At 36.3% G+C, this 25,056-nt stretch overlaps 1 protein-coding gene across 2 annotated transcripts in view; it reads right to left on the bottom strand.

Moving 5' to 3' along the window:
* The window catches only part of PRDM10 (PR/SET domain 10), a 1,088,540-nt gene that overhangs the window by 104,449 nt on the left and 959,035 nt on the right, over positions 1 to 25,056 (bottom strand). The window lies entirely within an intron of this gene.

Here is a 25,056-nt window from a genome sequence, read left to right as displayed (position 1 = left end):
GTAAGAAACAGAAACTGTATGCAGTACTCAATATAATAACATATGTTCATATAACAGGACCACTGCTACAGACAGATCCTTAACCTGATCTCTCTCATTAGCAGGAGCGTGCGGATGCAGTCCTGAATTATGGATATTAAGCAGAGCTTGGCTATTAAAAATATAACTCTGCTATGCACTCTATCATTATCTTTTCCTGTATCCATGGAGACAGAAACATAATACATTCCAACATATAATCCTCGGATTAGCTAAAGCAGCCACAAAAGCCAGGAGCAAATTAAGGTAAATTTAAGGGCAACAATTTATGAAAACTACAGTAGACCCTCACCAGCTGTTTAGGAAGTAAGCAAAACACAACATACTAGCCAAAAGATTTTAAGAGTATTATAATACAAAAAACCCTAGAAAGTCTTGCAGAACTACGTAGAGAGGCCAGTGGACCTTGTAATGTGCAGGATCAAGGTGAAGGAGTCTCTTCCGCAGTAATGATCGAATCTATCAACATTGTGTTATTATGGTATAAAGACTAATACAGTTGTATTACATTTCACATCAATGGCCATTACTGCAGGTGATTAGTAAAATGAAAAGACGGCACCAAGCAATACATCTTCATCTCTCAGACGAGAAAGGCTGGTATACAGCAAGTACTGCAGGACAGCAGGCGCAAGTGTTGGTCTGCCTCTAAAATGAGCTACCAGCTTGATACAGTGGATATAAAAAGTGAACACACCCCTGTTAAAATGCCAATTTTTTGTGATATAAAAAAAATGAGACCATAATAAATCATTTCAAAAGTTTTCCCACCTTTAATGTGACCTATAACCTGTACAATTCAATTGAAAAACAAACAAATCCATTAGGGGAAACATAAAAAATAAAAAAACGTACAATAAACTGGTTGAATAAGTGTGTACACTCAAACTAATTCTTGTTGAAGCACCTTTTGATTTAATTACAGCATTCAATCTTCTTGGGTAGGTGTCTATCAGCATGGCACATCTTGATTGGCAAAATTTGCCCACTCTTCCTTGCAAAAGCACTCAAAATCTTTCAAACTGCGACAGCATCTCTTGTGCACAGCCCTCTTCAGGTCACCCCCCCCCCAGATTTTCTATTGGGTTTAGGTCTGGGCTCTGGCTGGGCCATTCCAAAATTTTCTTCTGGTGAAGCCATTTTTTTGTTGATTTGGATGCATGCTTGGGGTCATTGTCATGTTGAAAGGTGAAATTCCTCTTCATCTTCAGCTTTCCAGCAGATGCCTGAAGGTTTTGGGCCAAATGTGACTGGTATTTGGAAATGTTCATAATTCCCTCCACCTTGACTAAAGCCCCAGTTCCAGCTGAAGAAAAGTAACCCCAAAGCATGATACTGCCACCAACTTGCATCACCGTGGGGATGGTGTTCTTTTGGTGATGCGAAGTGTTGTTTTTGCGCCAAACATACCTTTTGGATTTGTGGCCAAAAAGTTCAGCTTTGGTCTCATAAGACCATAACACATTTTCCCACTTGCTTTTGGGAGACTTGATGAATTGTTTTGCAAATTTTAGTTGGGCCTGGATGTTTTTCTGTGTAAGAAAAGGCTTCCGTCTTGCAACCCTACCCCATAGCCCAGACATATGGAAAATACGGGAGATTGTTGTCACATGTAGTGCACAACCAGTACTTGCTAGAAATTCCTGCAGCTCCTTCAGTGTTGCTGTAGGTCTCTTGGCAGCCTCCCTGACCAGTTTTCATCTTGTCTTTCATCAATTTTAGAGGGACATCCAGTTCTTTGCAATGTCGCTGTTATCCCATATTTTCTCCATTTTTTGATGACTGTCTTCACTGTATTCCATGGTATATCCAATGCTGTGGAATTTTTTGTACCCTTCTCAATGAGATCCCTTTGATGCTTTGTAAGCTCTCTGCGAACCATGGCTTTTGCTGTAGCAGGCAACTGAGTAAATGTCAGGAAAATGCTACTAGGACAGCTGAACTTTATTTGGGGTTAATCATAGTCTCTTTAATTGATGGCATGTGTGTACCCAAGAAGACTGAATGCTGTAATTAAATCAAAAGGTGCTTCAACAAAGTATTAGTTTAAGGGTGTGCACACTTGTGCAACAACCGTATTGTATGTTTTTTACTTTTTATATTTTTTCCCCTAACAGATTTGTTTTTCAATTGAATTGTACAGGTTATAGGCCACATTAAAGCTAAAGTTTTGAAATTATTTATTGTGGCATCATTTATTTATATCACAAAAACATGGCATTTTAACAGGGGTGTGTACACGTTTTATATCCAATGTACGTTTGGAAAACATGAGGATGCCTGAGTAGCGGCCAGTTTAGTGGAGTGAAGCCTAACCTCTACGTCTATATTTTGCTGTATTTTTTCATAGCAAAACAACACTGTTTGACAACCACTTAAAGTAATAAAACACTCCTTTCTGTTATTTATTAACCAGTTAGAAAAGGTCTATTTAGTGTCTGGGTACCTTTAAATCACAAACAGCTGATCACAGTGTCGCATTGGCTTAGTCGTTTAAATGCAGCACTTGGCCTATGTACATTTACAGCAAAAATATATTATTTTGCCCTTATTTTCCTGTTTTGGAGTTTTCTCTGGTTTGGGTGATCCAGTTTCCTCTAGAGAGGGATCTTATCTTAAAGACACCCAAGGCTTTGTGGGCAAGAGTACATGACTGTTTATGTGTGAAGGTTTAAAATAAGAAATCCTTCTGGTCAAAGTTACTGACAAAAAAACATGTGTTTTCCAGAAAACATGTTTAAAGACCTGTACAGACAATATCAAAATACCACAAAGCTCAGCTAACAAAACAGTGGTACATGATTAATCAGAAGGCCTGACTGAAATAAAGGATCCCATTATAAACTCTTTTAAAGTAACCTGTCAAGCTACAGTTGGAAATACGTGTACAAAGGTAGAGGTGGCAGAAAAATACACCTTAGATGAAGAACAGGCCAAGTCAGCATTAAAAGGATAGTAATCCAAAAAACTGAGATGAACTAGAAGCAAAAATTATTTGTTTTCAAACTAATGAGAAAATCTGACCCATTTACTAAGATATGGTTTTGTGGTGCTAGGCCTGTAAAAACAAAAACACATGTACAAGAGAAAGATTAAATCCTCCATGCTGTTAGCAGGAAAGGCTTCAAGTCTGTAATCAGAATCTCATGTTTATGATGAGTTACGAGTTTGCTCTAAAGAGGTAAGCTTATTGGTTGAGTTGCTGGCATACAAGTAAGAAGAGTAAGCCATGACTGTCTTGGTCAGGAGCTGATAAAGTAATATTTCCTTTTTTCATTTTTAGCACCTTTATTAAATAATCATATTTACGACACAGGCACATACACATTAATAGAAAATAAATCAAACCACATTAACAATTGTTTTCATTTGCACACATTATACATCACATGTTTTCTTTTATTTATAATGGTTATCAGTCCAACATTACACGTTGTTGGTCTTTCGGCTTTTCACGGTTAGGGGTCGCCACAGCGGAACTCCAGTCCGCTAATGATTGGCAGTAGATTTTGACGAACGCCGAGGTACCAGCTCGACGTTCAACCTTCAATGAAGGCACACCCATTTACGCATGTCTTTCGAACGCCCACCCAACTGCAGGGAGGATATGCAGACTCCACACAGAAGGCACTCCCCGCACTCCAGCCGAGAATCGAACAGGAGAACGTCTTGCTGTGAGGCAACAATGTAACCGCTGCACCACCGCGGGTGCTCATCAGTCCAACATTAGATAAATTGGTCAATTCCTGCTTTCTGTTAAACTTCACTCCTCTTCATGAACATTATTCTGCATATGTTGTTCCCAGAAATTCCATTTATTTCTATGTAATTTTCTCCCTCCCTTTTTTTAAATATTCAATACTTCAAATACAGGTGGTTTAGACTTTGATTTCCATTTTCTACTAATTAATTTTTGGCAGCCAAAATAATTAAACTTAGGAAGACCTTACTATGTCTAGGAAATTTAGATCCTATATCCCAGCTCAAAAAATAATTCCTGTAGTAATAGCAGTTTGCTGCACCAATATTTCTGACAGAATACTCCGCAGGGAATTTTTAAAATAAATCTGCCAAATTACACCCCCCCCAAAAAAAATAAAATATTTACAGTTACCTCCTCCTTTCCCCATCACACCTCCATTTGCTATGAAACTGAGGAAAATTTCTTTGAAGCCTGCTTGTGGTAAAAAAAAAAAAAAAAAAAAAAAAATACCTATGCAAACATTTCCAAGCAAAAATCCTAAATCTTCTGGACAATATTTGCAAGTCATATACAAGTCCTCCCACTGTTCTCTTGTAAACTGCTTTTCTGGTCTCCTTTCCCACTCTTTTTTAACCTCTTCTGACTGACGCAACTATCATGCAACATTTTATATGTCCTACTAATTAATCATCCCTTTTTAAACAGCAGATTCTGTTCCACATTAGACAAAAACAAACTTAACTGAACATGCCTTTCTCTTATGACTCCCCTTATCCCTTTCTTTTTTTTGCCTATACTCTGATACTTATCCCTGGTATGGAAGGCCTTCTCTGACTTACAATCCAAATATTTTCTCAGCTTCATCTTATTACCTTTCCCTCTCACTTTATTTACTCCCAATACCTTCTTGCTTCATTTGCCAGTTTTTCTCCAGTAAATTCCAGCTCCCTCTTCCCTATTTTCTGTTCCCATATTTGCAGTCATCCTTAACGGCAAAATCTTTCTCCATTCCCATGTTGACTTAGTTCTTAAAATACTTTCTGCAACTTTATGAATATAATATTGTTTCTCACTTTTAATTTCTCTAAAACTTTTGGGTTTCTAATACCATGACGGGAATGGATTCCATTCCCAAGTCAAAGTACGATTAAAGTTCATGAAATTAGTACTGTTTCAATCTTGCCAAAAGTGTTCTTTGCAGCACCCGCAATGTGCCCGGTAATGACTCCTTCTGCAAGTTGTACGGAGTTACACGTATTGGTAACATATCTAAATATGATTTTTAGATTATTTTTTATAAGACCTGTTGCTCCTACTACTATTGGATCTGTCTGGGTATCTATCTTCCACATTGCTCTTGCTTCTGCCTGCAAATATTAATATTTTATGACTCTGTGTGTCTCTGTACACAAGACACTGTAGTCACTGGGTGTAACAATTTCAGTGATCAATGCTACTTTTGTCTTTTTTTCATGCTCCACTATATCAAGTTTTGTCGCATCTGTCTTTTGAACTGTTGGTAATGAGTGATCCCATGTGGTTTGTTTCCAGTGTTTTTCAGCCACTTCATTACTATAATGTTTGCAAAATCCCCAGTGCAACAGTCTTGCCACATTATTGTGCCCTTCAGTATACAATCCTTCTGCCATTAGTATGTCACAACCAGCAACAAGGTGTGCAACCGTTTCCAATTCTGTTTTACACAACCTACAGTTCTTTGTTTCTCCCACATGTTCAATGGACTTTATAAACCAATGTGTATGCAGCCCACTGTCTTGGGCTGCCAATGTTAACCTTTCATCTTTTAGTTTGAATTTGCCTCTCCTTAACCATTCCTATATTCAATCCTGATCAACATGAGGTTCTTCCAGACGTTTTCTATACTTGCAACTATATTTATGCATTTTCCACATTTCTTGCCTTCCCATCTGATCTTTCACCTTATATTGTTTCTTTTGTTTTTTGGCGCATTCAGTTGCTGGCTGATTTTGATCTACTTCTGGTATGACTTCCATTCCTGCTTGATGCCGATATGCTTCTGCTAGACTAAGCAGGGAAGTCATCTTAGATTTATTCTCATGTTTCACAACTTTCACTAAGTAAAGGTCTTGTGAGGTCAACAAATATGCGTGCAGTCCCACAACTGCAGATCTATACATGTAATCAGTTTCAAGGAGACTCATACCTCCTTTGGAATGGGGAATATATAATCTTGGTATGCACTGATTTTTATAAATCATTTGGTGAGCATGAAGCATCCTTACTGTTTTCCTGTCTAATCTATCCAACAGGTTTTGAGGCCAGTCACTCCAAAACTGTTAAGTTAGGACAAGAAAAGCAAATAGGTTTATAGCTTGAATTTCATTCCTAGATGTCAACACTGTTTTCAGGATTAATTTAAGTCTTCTAAAATATTCCTTACTAAGGTTTACTCACATTTGTTCATCTTTTATTGTTGAGTCTACATCAATTCCCAAATATTTATAAACTCCCTCTTGTTCAAGTTCTTTTATATCACATTCTTGTCCCAAACTGATGTTTTCTTGGTGCTCCAGGTTTCCTGCTTTAAAGGTTGCTTTTGCACATTTATCAAGACCAAACAACATTCTTATATCATTGGAAAAAGTTTTGATTACTTGCAGTTGTGCTTTTAGTTCCTCGTCTGATAAGCTATACAGTTTTAAATCATCGACAAAGAGAAGATGCAAATTCTTTACACTTTACTGTTTTCTAGGAGCCAAATTATAGCCATGGCCTAATCTGTTAAGTGGACAACTTAAAGGGTTATGGGCAAGAAAGAATAGCAGCGGGGACAGGGAGTCATCCTGGAATATCCCCCTTTGAACTTTTATCCCTGGAATAATAATTTGCCCTTTATCATGGTTTAACTGCAAAGTGGTCTGCTACTGTTTCACAGTCACCATAATGTAACTGATCAGTGTAGGGTGTATCTTATACATTTTTAAGCACTCTTATCCATGAATGTGGGATATTATCAAATGCTTTTTTGTAGTCAATCCATGCCATAGTTAGATTCTACCCCTTTTTACAGTTCTCCATTATGACTATTTAGCAACAGGTGATCCTTTGTTCAATATGACTTTCTTTTATTACCCTTTTGTTCTATTGACATGACTGAATTTTCTTTTAAATTACTATAAACTTTGTTGGCATCAATTACAGTGTATAGTTTATACATCGTCAGAAGGCACGTTTTTGGTCTATAATTTTTAGGATAACGAAGGTTCACTCAAGTAGGAGCATTACTTTTCATGTTGTTAACCAGGTTGGTGTCTGTTCTGGGTGCACATATAAACGGTTCTTAGTCATGGCTAAATCTTCATGCAAAGATGTTAATACTTTTAGCTAGACGTTAGGTACTGCATCTGGGTATGGGGGGGGGGGTTCCACCTGGTGGCTTTTCTTACCTTTATTTCAATCTCTCTTGCTGTCACTTCATCCCATTTCATATCCTCCACCTTTGAACTTCTTATTTTTTCTTTTATTTCTTCTGTCCATTTAGCATCTTTATGTTCCACAGGCTCTTCATAGATATTTTTACAAAATGTATGTATTTCTTCTTTTTGGGTGGTCTTTCAATTCTTTTTATGTTTCCCAGTTCTCTATAGAACTTTTTAGGGTCATCAATAAATTGCTTATTTTGTACTTTATATTTATCAGTGTTCCTTCTAAGTATTTCTGCCAGTGCTGCGATTTTTGGTTTATTATTTGCAACAGTGCAAGAAAAATCCCAATCCATTACAATAATGCGCATTACTTTTATCATGTCTAAGTTTCTTTGTATTTTTATCTGTTTACTGTTCTATACTCTTCTAACAGTGACACTTCTTGTCTTAATTGCTTTATACTTTTCTCTATTCGATACTTACTTCCATGATTGTATTCGATTTCTCCCCTTCCTTTCCCTTACTACTCTATGGTCTTATGGTAGAATTTTATCTGTTATTAATTTATTTGCACAGTAATATATCTGTTTACTTCTGTTATAGCACATGGATATCTATGGACAGTCCTAATTACTGTATTTGTTTCATCAGAATTTTGACTTTTTGCCACAGTTTCCTATTCCTTCTTTTGCTGCAAAGCTTCAAGTGTATGTTTACACTGGTTTCCTGTGGAAGGCTCAAAAATATCCTCATATGGCAATGCCCAGTTGCTTCCCATTCCACTGGTTTCTCCTTAATTTTGATGTCTATTGCTGTATCCTGCTGTGGTGCTTTCTGAGTTAGATTTTCTGCAGTGAATCCTTCACTACGCAGGTATTCCATAATCTCCATTTCTATTCCTTTAACTTCTCCATTACAAATCTTTTTTTCTGTTTTTCCTCTTTCTTATTTTTTGTATTGTATAGCTTTCCATGTCTGCATTCCTTTGCCTGTATTTCTCTTCAAATATCTTTGGTACTGCTCTTTTTGTATTGATTAATTTTGCTTTCTGTTGTTGTTCCTTTGGCTTTTCCCGGTTAGGGGTCGCCACAGCGAAATTCTGGTCCGCTAATGATTGGCAGTATATTTTCACGGTGCCGAGGTGCCAGCTCAACGCCCAACCTTCAACGAAGGCACGCCCATTCACGCATGTCTTTCGAACGCCACTCGACCGCGGGGAGGACATGCAGACTCCACACAGAAGGCGCTCCAGCTGAGAATTGAACGGGAGAACCTTTTGCTGTGAGGTGACAATGCTACCGCCGCACCACCATGGCTCCTTTGCATAAATATTACACCATATTAAATCTCTTTCATTCCCACATCCATATTTCTTCTTCAGATGACTCCTGATCTTCCTGTTTCTTCTTACTTGGGATTTGTTCCATCATACTGTGATGTAACCTGTTGTGTTAGACCTTCTACACCAAATCCTTCACTTCACAGGCATTCCATAACTCCCAGCTTCTATTTTTTTTAACTTCTACTTCTTTTCTACATTTCCTCTCTCTGATATATTTTTGTTGAGAAATTTTCCATATCTGGATGCTTTTGTCTGTATTTCTCTTCAATTATCTTTGGGGCTGCCTTTTTTGTATTGATTAATTTGGCTTTCGATTTGCATAAATATTGCACCATATCAAATTTCTCTTTCTTTCCCATGTCCATATTTCTAGGTTTTGTTGTTTATATTTTTGCACTTCCTCAGATGCTTCTTTTTCCAAACAGATCAAAGTTTCTTGGTCTACATAATGTTTTTCACAAATCGGTTGTATTAATGAACACAAATTTTTGAGGCTTCTGATAGTTCTTCTTGTGGAGGTATTTTTCTTTCCTCTAATTTGTCTCAGTCTTTTTGTACATCTTGTGTCTGGAAATTCGGGGCTTTTTGCATAATAGTAACAATACATAATTTCTTTCTTATCCTCAATAGTCTACTCATCATCTTTATGGCTCTTCTTTGGGCTATCAGTTTTTGTCATTTTTCCGGACTGCTACTTCCTTCTATAACAGGGGTGGAAATCTTCATCCTGTGCCTGGCCAAGCCCCATTGCAGGAATGCTTCTGTATTTTGAGGATTCTACACTGTCATTTTTTTCCAGTCCTGGCACGAGTGCACCTACCTGGATCGGGCACTTTTTTATCCTGGGTCTTGTACACACAGCTAACTTTTATTTATTTATTTTTATTTTAACCTACTTCTGTCCATGATATATGCTCCATAAAATATAGTCTATATATCAGTATCCTCAGTGAGAATTTTGTGAAAAACAGGGTCAATCTCATGAAGGTACTCACGAAGACATGAATGGATGAATTCAGTTTCAGAAATACTACTTTTATTTGCTTGCTGACTTCTCTCTCTATTCGGACCTTGAATATTCAGTGTGGTTGTTATGCTCCTTAAGGATCTGCATCCAAAATACCACTCTTGACTTATTTTGAACTACCCCTCCTTCATCATTATGTCTTTCTACTTTGAATTATAACCTTCTACTTATGTTAGGCAAATGAGCTGTAACTATGCAACTCTAAAATATCCCTTCAAAACAAGTAGTTCTAAACTACCTTGTTTTTTTGGGAGGAACAACTTATTCCATTTGACCTCTACCCTACCCAGATAAATTCCTTGAAGTCTTTATTAATTATTGCCCTCTGCTGCTCCTCTGGTTGATAAAAATATGCCGGTCTCATATATAAAACTAAAGGGATTAAAACATTTTCACTGATTGCATCTTAATATCCATATCCATAAACAAGAATTTCCAGTTTCTCAGTTTTTGAATTACCTTGTTTAGTCTCTTCCACATATCTTTAGCTGCCATCACAGAAGCCTTTTTAACCCATATTAAATATTTTGTAGCATTTCCATAAATATGGGTACTACCGAACTAATTCACGAGTGGGAACATAATTTCTGGCTATAGTCTATTTTTTTAACTTCATTGATTTTACCCCCCCCCCCCCAAAAAAAAATGAAACGGTCTCAAAATCTTCTGCAACATCAACATATGCTTCTCTGAATTTAACAAGTACAAAATAATATCATCTGCAAATAAAGCTAACTTTTCTTGACTACCATACCAATTATATCCTTAATATTCGGAGTCCCTTATTTTCTTTGCCAATGACTCTAAATATAAAGCAAATAAAGGGAAAATAGATAACCCTGCATGCTTCCTCTATTCAAACACTACTTATCAGACAGGAATTTGCCCACTTTAATTCTTGCCTCTGATCCTTCACATATCATCCTAATTAACCTTACTGCATCACAGAATGCAAATGCTTCAACTACCCTACTCATACTGCACAAGACATCCAGTTTACTCTGTTGAATGCTTTGACTGCATCAAGATCCACCAACAACAGCAGTATTTGTTTCTATTCTTCTTAAAACCACAAACAAGCACAATAAATACGAACTAGAAAACCTTGTAAAAGGCCAAAACGGAACACTATAAGAGCAGACTTGAATAAAACAGCTTTTATTATACAAGTAAAAGTGAGCGCTTTCGGCAAAATAAATATTAAGCCTTCATCAGACAAACAGCAAGATGTTGAAATAGGACTTATTTTAAACAAATGATGTCATTGCATTGTCCAATCCGAAAAGGTTGCATTATTTAATTAAATATTACCATGGCAACCTTAAAAAAGTAATGCTTGTAAAGTCATTGTTAGATACAGCACTATATATACAATTAGTGGTTTCATAAAGGTCTAATACCCAGTTAGATGTACTTAACAAAATAAAACACATACATGTTTGTATGTTTAACTATTAACAAGTACTTAGACATGTTAGTATTAAAACAATGACGTTCTCATAGGCATCAATCACTAACGCATCTGAAAAAACATAATATGATAATGTAGGACAAGTTGCGTAATAATAGCGAGCTATCCCGCTATTTGATCAACAGAACCTGTAAACTCCTACGCTCCTAAACCTGACTGCTTGTTGACTGACACGTGTCAAAAATAAATAATGTCAGTCAATTTGAAATTATTTTTTATCTTTTATTCTTTATATTTCATATTTATATAATAAAATAAAATAATACCTACTGGTTTTGTACCTGTCTTTAATTCAATTTAAACTAAATAAAAACAATACTAGTTGCATCATAGTAAAATGAACTGTTTTACCGGAAAATGTGTTTATGCCTAAGGTATCTGTTAGATTTTATAAATCACCAAGCTACCTGTTGTAAGAAAGCCACTTCAGAACACATTTTATGGAGAGTGCTTCGTTTATACCTGGCATAACGTGCGCTCTAGTACGTATTTGCCATAGCAATTCGTCAATTTCAAGACGAATTTGCCATGGTCCTCCTCTTGTGTCAGGATTTCTTTGTTGTAGAATAACAAAGCAAAACTCATGATCACTATTTTCCATAATGTGCCTTGCTAAGGCATTTGTGACATCCTTCTTTGCAATAGCATACTGGTGCTCATAAATTCTGGTCTTTAACTTACGCTCGGTCTTGCCGATGTAAAATGCTTTGCAAAGATTACACAAAGCCGCATATGTGACAATTTTAGTTTCACAGTTAAAGTGATAATTCACTTTGTATTCCTTGCCGTTAATACAAAAGTGGTTCCCAACTTTAATGTGCTTGCATTGTGCACATGAACCACACTTAAACATACCCTTTGATCTATTTGAATGTTGCTTATTCTTGGACCTCTCTAATATAGTTTTAAGATTGTCCCCTCTCCTGTAAGTTATTTTAGGCCTATCACCTAAAAGAGCGACTAAATTTCTATCATTTTTAATAATGTCCCAATTCTTATTAATAATTTATTTTATTTTCTTGTAGTCTAATGAAAATGTATACAAGAAGCTAGTACAATAGTTGTCCTTAGCATGCACTTTAGCCATAACACCTCCACTTGTACAGGAACTATCTTGGTAAACATTAGGACTATTATTACTATCCTGACCGGGTAATAAAGGGAAAAAATGACCTTCGTCTCTTTTACGAGACACTTCTGTTATAATACTTGAAATCAGAGCAGCAGGGTATCCTCTTGATTTAAACATATTCATTAACTTTTTACATTCAGTTTCAAAATCTTGGGTGTCAGTCACCATACGTGCAGCCCTAACGACCTGACCTTTGATGACGGCTCGTTTTTGGTGGTATGGGTGGTTGCTTGAAAAATGCAACAATGAATTTGAATAGGTGGGCTTCCTATAGATTAAACTTTTGAGTCTATGATTTATTTTATCATTAACAAGGAGTATGTCAAGATAATTAATCTCGGTGAGTCCTATGTTAAACGTAAACTCCAAGAAGTTCGTCAATTTAGTAATCCTATCCACAAATAAAGGAATAATTTCCCTTTCACCCATCCAAATACAAAATATATCCTCCTGGTTCCGTGTGTACCAGGTGACATACTTTAAAAACCACTCATCTTTGAACAAAAGAGTGGACTCCCAATATGCCATAACGGCATTTGCAAAAGTGCCGCCACAGGGGGAGCCCATTGATACACCTGATGTTTGTAAATAAAACTAATTCTCAAACACAAAAAAGTTGTTAGTTAATACGAGCTCCAGCAAAGTCTCCACCAAATAAATGGTATCATCTTTGACATTTTTAGCTAACATGTATTCCCTCACCCAAGTAAGTCCTGTTGTTTGAGGTATGACCGTGTACAAATCTTTGACATCTATGGTCAAAAATATAGCTTCAGGAACATACTTTTGTTTACTAACATTCTCTAGAAAGGACCAAGAATCTTTACATATGTGAACTTCGCTTTCTATGAGAGGTTTTATGACACTGTCCACATATTTAGCGCAAGTGTAAGTAATAGACCCCCTTCCATCGACTATGGGTCTAAAAGGGGGTGCTTGTAAACGTTTGTGCAGTTTAGGTGTCCCAAAAAAAGCTGGAATTCTTGGTGCTGCCATAGTCAGATACCTATGTACATCTAAATCTATGTATCCTTCCAAGAACAAATCCTGCAAGATGTTATTAATCTTTTTATATGCAACATGTATTTCGTTCAAAGAGACAGGTTCGTAAGCCGCTGTTTCTAAGTGCTCTGTCATATACTCTACATACTTACAATGGTCCATAAATACCACTCCCCCACCTTTGTCGGGTTTCATGACCCTTATGTTGCAATCTTTTAATAAATGTATGAAATCCCATTCCAGTGCTGAAACATTACTAGAATGTCTTAGATCCCCATACATTACTTGATTTTTGATTGCCCACAAATCCATCTCACATACTTTTTCAAAGGTGTTTAAAATAGGGTGTAGGGGTGGATTATATGAACTAGAAACTCTTAGAATGTTAGATATAGCAGTGTTGTTACCCATTAATGAATTTAAATTCAGTTTACGTACGAATACCTTCAGATCTATGATAGTTTTTCCTATATCCATTAGGCGTCCAGGAACAAAAGTAAAGTCCTTAGACAGGAAATCTACCATATCTTGCTTAATGTCCAAAGTAGTATAATTATAAACAGTAAAGTCACAAGTAGTACCCTTAAATAATCTTGGTTGTAAACCAAAATTACAAATGTCTATCATCTCCTGCGGCCTCTCCTCTTGTTCCTTGTGTTGTTCTGTGATTGGACCCGGGGACGATTGTTGCCCCGGGAATTGTTGACCACACGAAAATCCTGATTGGCCTGCTGGTTAGAACCCTCTACTGGAGGGTTCTGGAAACCTTGAGGGTAATTGTTGTCTCGAACCACCGCTTCTGGAGTGTTCATTTGATTGTGTACATTACTGTTATTGTTATTGAGCCTAGGGCTCCTTCTTGGAGCTTGTCTTTGTTCACTAGGCTCATTAGAAATGCTGTTAATATATGGATGAATGACCTCATTATTCTGTAGGCCATGTACCATATTATCATTAGGGACAGTTTGTACTTTCTGTACCGACCTTGGATAGCATTTCTGTTCGAATAGTCATTTATGTCCCTAGATATTTTCTTTTTCTTATTAAACAGCAGTTTATTCATACTAGCTTCAATGCTGGTATATTTCCGGCAGTATTCGTACTTGTAACGAAAAAAGTCACTGTCAGATTTAATTTCATTTTCTAATACCTTCAATTCAATTGTCAAATTATGAATGACCTTAGTATAAAAAGCTATAAGGGCTTGTAAAAACTCAATCCCCTGTCTATCAAATAAATCGATTAATTCCTGATAGAAGGGAGAGTTTTCAGAAAAGCCAGCGGGAAACCGCCACTGGCGAAGCCCTTTTGGTATTATTTTATTTCTTATACACTCAGTTAAATATGACACTTCAAGCTGTAATTTTCTACATTTATATAACTTGGAATCAAATAAATCAATTTTACTATTTAAACTGTTGTTCTCACCATTCAATACTGTCACTGGTGCCATATTTGAGTGTTGTTGTTGACTGAAAAAATTGATATTGTCCAAAAAGTTTGTCATCACAGGAACCCCTTCGTTAATTGATAATCCATTATGGTCCCCACGCATTGTAGAACCCAAATGCGTGTTTCCTTCTTGTGGGTAGCTAAAACAGGTGTAGCCAAATGAACCCGATCAACAGTAGGTTCTGAAATACTAATAAAAGGTGTAGGAGCGTTCAGTCCGTTAGGAGATACAGGAGAATGTTGCCCATTTGGTAACGATACTTCATCTGGTGCTGCATTAAGACTTTCAGTCATATTAGAACCAACATTCACTGCTAAACAGGGAGTAGAAATAGCCTCTACCTTCTGAGTGAGCGCATCAACTCTAGCCAACAAAACTTCAATAAGTGCCGTTAAATTCCCTGGTGAATTTACGGCTGTTCGGTTGCCAACATCTTGCTGAGAGAACAAAGTTGGGGAAGCCTCTCCGGTTCCGTCTGCCATCCGTCTGATGAAGGCTTAATATTTATTTTGCCGAAAGTGCTCACTTTTACTTGTATAATAAAAGCTGTTTTATTCAAGTCTGCTCTTATAGTGTTCTGTTTTGGCCTTTTACAAGGGTTTCTATTCTTCTTCCCAATGGATCATCATTCTTCTGTTAATGATTTTAAATATTTGCCTCCCATCCGGAAAACCATGTTGATCCAAGCAACACCTCTTCTATTCTTTTAGCTAATAAACTTGAAATGGGTCCTTATGAAGATGGAGCTAATGGGTCTTAACTCTCTTTGGGTAATATAACCATCACAGATTTCTTCCAAGATGTTGGTACTTCCCCCCTCCTTTTTAAAATAATATTAAAATCTTACAGTTCTTTTATCATTTTCTGCTCTCCTAACATTTAAACCTCCACAGGAATACTATCTGTTCTTGGTGACTTCCCTGCAGATTGATTATACATCATCACTTTTATTTCATTTCCTCTTATCATAACTATTTTGTTCAGCCTCCTCTTCTCTAACCTTGACATAATTAAGTCTTTTATAAATATTTCCATTGGTGTTCTTTCTTGGTTTTCACATTTCTCTATTATATACAAATTTTCATAACATTTCCAAAATACCTGTAATACCTCTACAGGATCTCTGGTTATTTTTCTTGTTACAGGCTCCCTAAATTTGGGGACAGTGCTTTCTATTTTCTGTTGCACAAGTTGTGCTAAAAGTTTCTGCACTCTGGAGACATTAAAAAATAGTTGCTTAACAGCAATCTTTTTGAACTCACATATACACCATTATTTTCTCTATCACTATGCACTTGGCCCCTCCTCTTGTTCTGGAAGATTCCCCTTATTCTGCAATACTTTGTCAGCATCTCTAAATAATTCCTATTACTTCTTAACCATACCTCTTTCTCTTATTTCTACCATTTTTTTTAAAACTTCATTTTATCCCATTTGCTAGCTATCCCTTCTGAAAAAAAATGTTATCTTCCCTAATAAGTCAAATTTCCCCACCCATTTCTTAAATTCCTCTCTTTTTAACAGGTAGGAGGGAAAGTGCCAGTGTCTAATTTTTACTTCATTTCCCTTCATTTTTGTCTTACTTTTTATCGAATATGATCTGAAACAGTTATTAAATGTGTGTTGAAGCTTGCAACTAAATGCACATACTCCTGTGAAATACTATTTCTATCTAGTCTAGAGTTCTTACTACTAAATTCACGTATTCTATACCAATTATATTCACAACCTTCTTCAGAAATCTACCCTCTTTTGGTACATTTTCCCTTCTAGGTCCCAAATACATCCTCACTACTGGAAATAAAATTCCAGGCCCCACTTAAAACTAATACAAGTAATAGTCCCTGCTGAGAGCGGATGATTTCTCCCAAAATGTTCTTAAGCTCCATAACAGCAATGTTTGGTGGAATATAAATACATGCCAATGTAATTCTCCTACCATGCCAATAGCCCAATACTACCAAAAATCTACTGTTATTGTAGCCCTCTAGCAATTCCTTTTATTACTCCCTTTTTCCTTTGCCCCTGATATTTACTGGATATCCATCATAAAAATCCCTGTTCAAATCCACATGTTCATTTCTTTCCAGATATGTATCCTGTAACATTACTACTTGTACTCTGCATTTCTTAACATAATTTAATAATCTTTTGTATTTGTATCTGTAAGGCCATTTACATTACAAGATATGGATAGTATAGCCATTAAGATAAAAACTACTGATTCCACATTTTATACATAACAGTTTTTTTGAATGTTTATTTCCAACTTTTGTCTTACATACACACCAATGTTTGGCAGGAAGGCAGTTGTTTCTTCCCATCTCCATTTGAACCTATGCTACATTTGTCAACACTTCCTGCTTTAATGAAAGCCCTCAAACAAAAAACAAAACACATTTTCATAACACACCATCCTCTATAAACACAGAACACACGCATATGTATATTTTCAACAAATTAAGTTTAACCCTCCAAACAGGAACAACGGTCCCAAATTGACAGCTGGACCCACAGGTATTACCTAATCTAAAATTAAAGTTACATATGCTGAAGTGCATGTTATAGCTAGTGTTTCAACTTACACAGATGGCCATCTCTTCATTTCTATTCTCCTCCCGGGTGTGAAAAACAGCTTGTTTGCTTTCAGAAAAACATTAACGTTTAGCTTTAAAAAAGTGCAATGTAACATTTAAATAAAACAAAACTGTGCACTGCTCTGTTAAATGCATTAAAGTATTAAGGCTGCTGAGGCTATTTTTTACTCACTTTCCATAATTTCATTTCTATTCTTTGAATCCAGTATACTAAACTTATAATAAATTATAACTTGATGGAGCTTTTCTCTCTTCTATGTTTTGCATAATAAAAACACAGTAATGACCACGGTTTTTGGAATCCCCAAAGTACATAAGAATATAGAGAAACCACCATACAGATTAAGTCTCAGCACAAAACTCAATGACATATTCATTGAGTTTTTGTTGACAGGATGCTTAAGGAATGTGTAAGCAATGTAGAATATATACTGAAGGATTCATGATATTTTTAAGCCATGTGAAACAAGAATTTTATAGTGACTCCAATAGTTTCACTAGTATTGATGTTGTGTATTTGTTTTCCTCTATCCCCCATGAAGAAGGAAATAAAATGTTCCAGAAGACAGTTTAAAATGAAGCACGTTATATTCTATTATGACAGATTTTATTTGTGACTTGATGGAGATGACTTTAAAGTGCAACTACTTCTGGTGTGAGGGTGAATATTTCAGGCAGATATCTGGAGTGGCAATGGGAGCTAGTCATGCCCCAACATATGCAAATATACATTATGACACATAAGTACAGGAATCACTGGAACTTGAACCTATGTTTTTTGGATGATATATTTATTTTATGGAACGTAATAAATGAAGTCAGGGATAAATTTGTACATTATATTAATGAACTACCCTCCTTTCTTAGTTTTGCCTACAAACATTCTGACTTAAATATAAGCTGTTTGGATGTAGAATTATCCAAGAACCTTGTGACACAAACATTTTAATGTAAAATTCACAGGAAGGAGACATTTTCAAATAGTTATTTAGATTTTTAAAGCTGCTATCCAAAACATTAGAATATTTTTAAAGGACATTTAGTGAGAGCCGCTAGAAGGTGCTCAGATATTGAATTTATTTGAGGCAGAGGTAGTTAAATTGTTGGAAATGTTCATAGAAAGGAGATATCCTGTAGATTTATTAAACAAAGTGACTGTGGAAGTTAAGGAATAATGCGGTACTAGGTACAAACCCCTGCTAGGAACACAAACCAAACACTTTGCAGGAAAATTTGAGTCAAAAAACGATGCATACTTAAATGCTATGGTCATCCCTTATGGACCTTATTCAAAAGACATAAGGAACATTGTCACTAGAAACTGAGCTATGTTCAGAATTTACAATGAACTATATAGTATAGTAGGAGACGAGCCATTATTTGTTAACAAAACATGCCACAATTTGAAATTTTGGTTTGAGCACCCAGTGAAATTTGGTTCCGATTATCTTAATAAAGGCACCAGAAAATGTTGGATGTGTAATATCTGCCCTTATATTTTAGAACAGAACCAGTTATATTTAACATCATTGGACATGATTTTGAGACTTAGAGATGGAAATTGTAACATATCAGGGGTAGTCTACATTGGAATATGCACCCAATGTGATAGTTACTACATTGGGAAAACAGAAAGAGCCTTTAAAAAGGGAATTTACGAGCACTTAAATGCAATTAAAACCAGAAATCAAAATGATGCACTTAACAGGCACATATTAAATTGTGACAAGTATAGAGGTTTTAAGTTTGGGATCTTGGACGAAGTTGGCAAGCAAAATAAAAGTGGTGTCTGGGAAATGGATCTGGAAATGAAAGAAATGGAGTGGCAGTTAAGATGTAATGCCACCATTTTACCAGGATTAAATGAACACACTAAAAGCATTGGATTTATGAGATATGTATGGAATGTTATATTAAGTGTCTTACTAAATATGGTTCAAGCACTTGTAAAAATGTATTCACAAATGTTTCCAATAATGATGAAATTTTCATAAAAAAAATAATAGTTTTTTTATATTCATGCTTATTTTAAAAGTTTCAGATTTTTAACATAAATGTTTAATTAAAGAATAAATTTTCAAACAGAACATACACCATCCTGAAAAGGCTAACTTTGGAAGCTAGGCAGGGTTGGGCCTGGTTAGTTTTTGGATGGGATACCACCTGGTAACACCAAGAGTTTTATTTACAAGTCTTGTTGTAGTACACTGTTTTAAAGTGCTTTAAAGAGTTTTTATTATACAGTGACGAAGAAGATACTTCACAAATTATTATTTGGTCACAAATACATGTTCACATATAATGTATTTTTATTTTTATATTAATTCATTTATGCAGTTTCTGCACATTGTTTAACGTACATTTAAAAACAACAGACCATGAAATGATTATTTAATTAAGTCTTATTAACCGTAGGGTATAAAAAGGAATGAGAGCTAAAAGATGGCAGGTTCTGAAGAAGTCCAAATGATTTGTTAGGAAAAAAGCGTTAAACCTGCTCTCATGCTTTATTTTATTTTTTAGTGGTGTTAATAAAGTTCCGTTTTAATGGAGTTTGGATCATTCTTTGGTGGATTTACTTTCATCGCTGATGGACTTATAACACATTCCGTTTGCATGGGAATGTAACCACAGCCGGTGTCTTTTTGTGGTTACTACATTGGACTTGATTTAAGATTCAGTCATGGACTACAGTGAGTCTATTCAGAAGATAATTTCTGTTTCATATGTACTGTTGAAGCAATTTGTTTGCTACTTGCTGCTCAAACACTGTGAACTGCTTTTAGTTCCATTTGTGCAGTTACCAACACATGGTTTAAGACCACAGAAAGTACTCTGGCAGCGCAAAGTTTTAGTGCCTTTCACACATTTAAACCATCGTCTCAGTCTACATTAGCAACAAGTATACTTCTGCTTTGGTAAACTGGATGATGCCTCAGAGTTTATCCATGTGCAAATCACCACAGACAAAGTCCCATAACATATACTAGCAAGTTGTGGGTCACACTCTATGTCCCAAGAATTCCACAGCTTGTACTTAGGTCTACTGGAGATACTCACCATTAAACCAAATACCTTATTCATGGAGGACTTTATACTTCTTTATAGACTGGGAAACAAACTGCTTCAAACTCACAGGCACAATGATTCCTGAACACCTACCAGAGATTCAAACATACTGGACCTGGTACTCACCAATTTAGAAGAGTGCTGCACCCCTCCCCCCCCAAATGTTACGTCCTCGTCGGATCACAAAGCTGTCTCCTTCAAAATAAAAATAAACTCAGTAACCTCAGCAAACCCCTTAACAGCTAAGAACTATTCCAAAGCAAACTACTTCATATTAAGCAACAGCTTGTCAAAATTCAGCATCCCTCCTTACCCAGCGTTCACAACAAACTATGAGGAATTGTTCACCGAAACCTGATACAACCATGGAAATGGCTGTAGAAAGGCTTCTATACCTACTAGAAGTAAGCCCAAAATAAACTCTAAAAATAAATCACACTGGTGGAACCCAAACCTTAAGATATATAACAAAAGGAAAAAAGGTCATGACTAAAATCATTAAAAGCAACCCCCATAATGATAACAGCTCTTCAATTAAAGAGGACTAATTAAGTACTATAAGACCAATTATGAGGTCAAGACAGCCTTACAGGATAAAGATAAACACAAGGCGTTCTGCAACTATGTTTGTAACTTCAAAGGTAGTACACAGCAGTGTGCCGAACTGGTGGCCAATGGTGCCACCTTCACTGAATGGGGTGACATGGTGAATCTCCTGGCTGACAAATTAATCTCAGATTTTACCCCCGCCTCCTCCCATGAAATACCTACTAGCATAACCCTCAAAACTATTAGCAGGGAGCAGATTCTGGAGGCACTCACTAAAGCCAAATACACAGCCTCAATTGGCTGCTGACAATATGCCGGGACACATCCTAAATAAATTGAAACTTCACCTATAAGGACGACTTCAGTCACTTGTCAACTACAGCCACAAAACAGGCTTTATACCATGACAATGGGGGACTGCAATGGTTATCCCACCTCACAAGGGATGACCATCAGCCTGTCTCAGAAACTACAAACCAATTTGTCTGACTAGTCTAATATGAAAAGCCATGGAACAAATTATCATAGAAATGATCAACAAACACTGGACCCAACGCAGTTTGGCTTTGTCAAAGGAGGTCATGCCTACTTAACCTGGTGGACGTCTTTGAGAAAGTCACCATGGCAATGGATGAGGGGAAAATGGTGCATATCACCTACCTGAAACTGTCTAAGCTGTTGGATAAAATACCCCACTGGGTATAATTGACAAACTCACCAAACCCGACATAAACCCCTATAAAACTCACTGGAATGCCAGCTGGCTCACAGACAGGACCCAGGAAGTCAGGATTGGAGAGAACACCTCCACATTAAGACACCAGTCACCAGCAGGGTACTTCAAGGCTCCATACTGGGACCCATGATTATTTGGCATTTACTTCCCGGAGGTAAAATATAATGTCAAGGGTCTTTGGCTGACCAGTATTGCAGATGACTGCAAACTGGGAGCTATCATAGATATCCCCACTACACAAACATCTTATAAGAGGGTCTAACACTGACAAATGACCAGTAACCAAAGTCTGAGATTAAAACTCAATGCCAAGAAATACACTACAGTACCTTTTGGAAAAAAAAACAGCCACACAGGCTAATTACTCCATTGATAAGACACTCCTAAGAGTTGACCTGATATAGTAAGGGATCTGGGAACACATGTAGACAGTAATCTGGCCTTTAACCAACATGTGGCCAAGATTGTAAAAAAATCATTCTATGTTGCCCAATTTGTAGGTAATGGAATGGCATCCAGGTCCAAAGAAGTCATATTGCCACTTTATTCAGCTCTTTTCAGACCCATCATTGAGTATAATGCACCCTTCAGCATGTACCTGACCAGACAAATGCAACAGTTTGATCACCCACAAAGGTTTCTTACAGAAGAATCCAAGGTATAAACACATTTACCTATATGGATCACCTTAAAGCCTTACCTCCATACTCGCTTTCATATAGGTTACTGACAGGAGATATATGCCTGGCACACAAGGCATCCTTGGATTCAGCTCTGATGGACCTTTGGTACATCTGCATTACAAGCAGCATCAGAACCACTAACTACAAAATTAAAATTTTACTTGCAACATAAACAGAACATGTTGGCAAGACAGATATGTGCCTCAGAGGCTCTCCATATTCTGGAGCAGGCTCTCCATCCATGTGAAGTACAGTCCATCCTGAACCTTGTCCAATGCATGGGAAACTGGAAACCTACCATAGGTCCAGCCCTCATGTCTCTGACAGTACCTGTGCCAAAAAAAACCTTCCCCCATATAACCTACAGAAGCTTCCTAATATACCCCCATAATAACATATAGGGACACAGCTGGGTTGTGCAGATAGATTTATAAAGGCCCTGGGTGTAGTTAGCCTGAACCTATGATTTTGGGTCCATATCTACTCCTAGAGTACTCTAAATGCTGGCCATTTCTTTCCAAGGTTAGCTATCCAGACACCATCACAAATTCTTGGCAAACTTTGGCATTTAGACAGCCCTCTGGACTTTAACAGATGACATCCTAACTGGAATGGACAAAGGCCAACTTACAGGAGTAAACTCTGCAAAACTTAAAAAAAAAAAAAATTTGAACCCACTGACCACCAACTTCACCACACAGCCCTGTTACCTCATGGAATGAGCAACAAGTCCTGCTAGCGGTTCAAAAATTTTCTTTCAAAGCAAATATTCAGTGTGAAATTAGTTAAGTCTACCTTCTCCAAAGCTCTTCTACTCAAAGGGGTCATATATGGTTCAGTTCTTTCAATGTTAATTTTTTTTGTCCTTTAACAAACTACCATCATACAATCCCCTGCTTCCTATCATTCGTTACACAGATGACATAGTTATCTACAGATCAGATTCTTCATACCATAACATTAAACTCCAGTTACAAGACATAAACCTACTACGAAATGCCAACCGACTAAGCACCAGAAAACTAATTCTGATTTTAAATAAAATCAAAGTTATGCTTTTGGTACACCCGAAAAACTATGATCAGTACCCCATGACTTTAACGTTCTTGACTGCCATCAAAATCTTTTAAATAAGTGACTGGGACAGAAATGCATGTTCTGTTGACTTTGGCATATATACATGTACCTACAGTATGTATACATACATACATACTGTATATATATATATATATATATATATATATATATATATATTTATACACACACACACAAACACATACACACACACACACACATATATATATATATATATATATATATATATATATATATATATATGGGAATACTTCGAATTTCGAAGTTACAAAACTTCTAATTTCTTATGGTCGAGACCATAAGATCGAAGTTTTGAAACTTCAAACCATTTACATGGAAATCACCATACAGAGAGGAACAGTATTATTTACCATTTTCTGTGCTGTACTGAGATCTCGGAGTTGTTATATTTAATTTGCAGGGGGTGTGGGGGGTGCAGAGGGGCTTGCCCCCTTGTAAAAAACGTAAAAAAAAAAAAAAAAGATTGTTTTGTTTGTTTTTATTTTTTTTATTTAAATTTTGACGTTTCAAGACTTCGTTCATATGGTTTTAAAACATCTAAATTTACAAATAGACCTATATATATATATATATACACACACACACATACACACACACACAAATCCATACACACACACGCACACAGCCTACAGCTACAAAGCCAAGCTCCTCCACAGAACTAAATTATTTTTTTAATTCTCTAAAAGGTGCAAATTAAAGTACTGAAAAAGATGATTTATTTTCCATTATTTTTTTTTAATTTAATGCTTTTTAATGACATTAACACTAACTGCTCAATGGACATGTGAATTTTGTTATAGACAGTTTAGTATGTTTTAGTACAGAGCCTGAATAAATCTTTTATGTGAATGTGCTTAGTCCGTGCTATTTTTCGAATAAAAAGAGCTTGCTTTATTGCTTCTGACTTTTTTTTGATTTGCGTCAGGCATATTTTACTGTAGACTGAGTGCTTGTTTATTGAATTCAGTATATAGTCCAGTACAACCTGCTCGTTCATGCTCAGACACTCTTCTCTTCTCAGCCATTGACTAACATGACCCAGTATTAAAGGCTAGGATGTGAAATTATGCAACAGCCAAAACAAGTTAGTGGAAATACCTCTTTTGAGCAGAACAAGGGAAATATTTAGAAGGCCCAGCTGGCCTGCAAAATGTCGATTTCTGACACAAACCTAGTAGTGCTAAGGAGAAGGTCTCCATAAAAGGCTGTGACGTTAGCATAAGAAACTTTTAATGCCCCCACCTTTTAAGTAACATACTTACTGTAAAGTACAGTAATAGCTCTGTAAAAATACTTAGTACTTTCATGCAATTTTATGAAATATCCTACAGTAACATTAAAAAACAAACATATATGCATTCTGTGCTACATAATTTATAAAACATATGCCAAAATGTTTAAAATACTAATATGAAATACACAAGTATAAGAATAGTCTTCTAATAGCTCCATGAAATCAAAGATTCATATAAACCAATACCATGACATTTTTGGAAACATCTTGCTATATTAATAAAAAAAAAATAATAAAAAAATCAACCATTACAGCATCGGGGGTTGGTATAATGGTTAAGGTGTTTTCCTCCCAGATAAAAGGTACATGTTTGATTATTACCTCTAAGGAACACCGGCTAGGGTTAAAATGCTCCACAAGGCAGCTAGCCTATGACTTACCTATGAACCTAATTTAATATTTTGACACACATCCAATATCTGCTTCAGATTACACA

This window comes from Protopterus annectens, chromosome 8.part0 (assembly GCF_019279795.1).
Source record: "Protopterus annectens isolate FY-2018-M chromosome 8.part0, PAN1.0, whole genome shotgun sequence".
In the NCBI taxonomy this organism is placed as follows: Eukaryota; Metazoa; Chordata; order Ceratodontiformes; family Protopteridae; genus Protopterus; species Protopterus annectens.
Note: the sequence above shows the minus strand (reverse complement) of the source record. Positions and strands in the feature narration are given on the sequence as shown.